We start from the raw sequence: 1,904 nt of genomic DNA on the forward strand, positions 1-1,904 counted from the left end.
AATCCTGTGCTTTGCATTGTGGTTCTGTCCATCTGGGCAACCTTGCCTGGAACCCTGCCTGTCCAGCGACAGCGCGTGCAGAGAGACGCGGAGCCCGTCAGCTGCCCGTGTTGGAGATCAATGAGCTGCTTTCTTCTGCAGCTGCCCCGTGGGGCCTCCCCCTTCCCACACTTGACCCGACAGTTGTGTTGTAGCTGGTGTGTGACCCGGTTGTTGGGTTTTAGCTGTCTGAAGCTGCATCATCAGACTGGGCTTGCCCTTGGAGGCGGCTTTTTACCATACACTGGTTATGATAACTGTCTGCAGGGGGCCGTGGGGAGGAGGTGGGGTCACGCTCGGACCTGTTAGAGCCAAGGGAAAAGACCTTCAATTAGAAACAGCTCACTAAGCAAATAGAGTTTCAGAAGGTTGGCTTTGGTCACGTTAATATTTTACTACTTGCTGAGTTTCCATTGGGAAGAGAGGTGTGTTTACTCTGTAGCTGCAATGGCTTTGAGGAACTGTGCTTTGAACACTCGCAGCGAAGAGCTATCCGCTCCAATGCAGGGAGCAAGGCACCTCTGGCTGCCAGCGCCTGCCGCAGTGACATACTCTGCTTGTCCTTCAGTGCGCAGTTGTCATGTGAGTGCCAGCGCTGCTGCCCGAGATCCCTTTTCCATGTGCCAGTCCCGTCTCCACTGAAAGATGTGCTCTGTGAAGTCCATCGCAACCTCCTTTTTTGTTGGTGTGCTCTCACACCTGCAGGGAGGAATAGATGTCCTTGTGACTAAGATCAACGGGGTGGGCTGGCTGTACAGACAATTTCTGTTCCTATTCATGCTATAGGCCTGCTTTGTGACCCGCAGTATATTGCTTATGGCTGCAGCATGCTGCATTTTTCTCTAGAAAGACCACTTATCTTCCCTGATCTCATAGGGACCCCCTAAGACATCCTAAACTCATTTAGGCACAGATTAACCAGAGGACCGCTGTTCACTTGACAAGTAACTTGTTAAGCTCTAGCAACTGGTGCCACACGCTCTCAATTCTCAAGAAAAGGGGCTAAGGTTAAAAACTACCTTTGTGGTGAAAACCTCCCTTATGTGGTTTGAACTTACCAGTGACTCGTTATCGTTTGCCATAAATAGGTTTGTAAGTATTGCTTCACATGCCTAAGAACTGTCCGTGGTTATTTTCCATGCCTCTGCGGACACGTTGCAAGGAGTGGATTGCCCGTGGTTACCTTCAAAAGCATTTAAAGAAAATTGGAGGGAAGAATACTGTGCTGCAAGACTGATTTCCCAAGTGCAGCTCTTCCCCTAACAGTTGCATGAAATTGTTTCCTCTATTAAACAAAACATCTGTTGTGCCTCCAGAGCAAATGAGCATGGCCAGCTGTCCCAGGCCCAGGGAGTGCACCAGAAGTGGAGGAATTTCAGTTTATATATCACAAGTGGTCGTTTGGACCACTGCTGATAAAGCACTAGCTTAGTTACCCACGTATCTTAACCAAGATATGGTGGGACTGGTCTCCCCTGCCGAACTCGCCGCGATACCCAGGATCCGTCCTTGCAGAGGTGCTGTTTGTGCCGCACAGTTGCCTCCGTTTGCGGTGTCTTGGGTTTGGCGTGTTCATTGTTCGCTGTCATTTGGTAACTCCACTTTGAATCACGTTCTGGAATGTGGCTCTTGCACCATTTCTGCTTACGTGAGAACACACAGGTTAATTTTTTTTTTATATAGGATTAGTGCTGAATGAACACAGGTAAATACAGGAATTGCCCGAAGTCCTAGAGATTAGTTTTCTGGAAGTGAAAAATGGGCCAGTCCAGACAACGCTGGTGATCTCTGCCTGGCTGATTTTCCACGCATCCTATAGGGAGCTTTTCCCTGGGGCCACATCCCCCGGTGGGGTCAGCATTCCT

At 49.5% G+C, this 1,904-nt stretch overlaps 1 protein-coding gene across 1 annotated transcript in view; it reads left to right on the plus strand.

The window, feature by feature from the left end:
• Positions 1-1,904, plus strand: part of FRMD4B (FERM domain containing 4B) — a gene marked incomplete at its 5' end in the record, with an annotated part of 42,099 nt that overhangs the window by 1,256 nt on the left and 38,939 nt on the right. The gene's annotated exons all lie outside the window — the stretch shown is intronic.

Source organism: Pterocles gutturalis, unplaced genomic scaffold (assembly GCF_000699245.1).
Source record: "Pterocles gutturalis isolate BGI_N339 unplaced genomic scaffold, ASM69924v1 scaffold36544, whole genome shotgun sequence".
NCBI classification, from domain to species: domain Eukaryota; kingdom Metazoa; phylum Chordata; class Aves; order Pterocliformes; family Pteroclidae; genus Pterocles; species Pterocles gutturalis.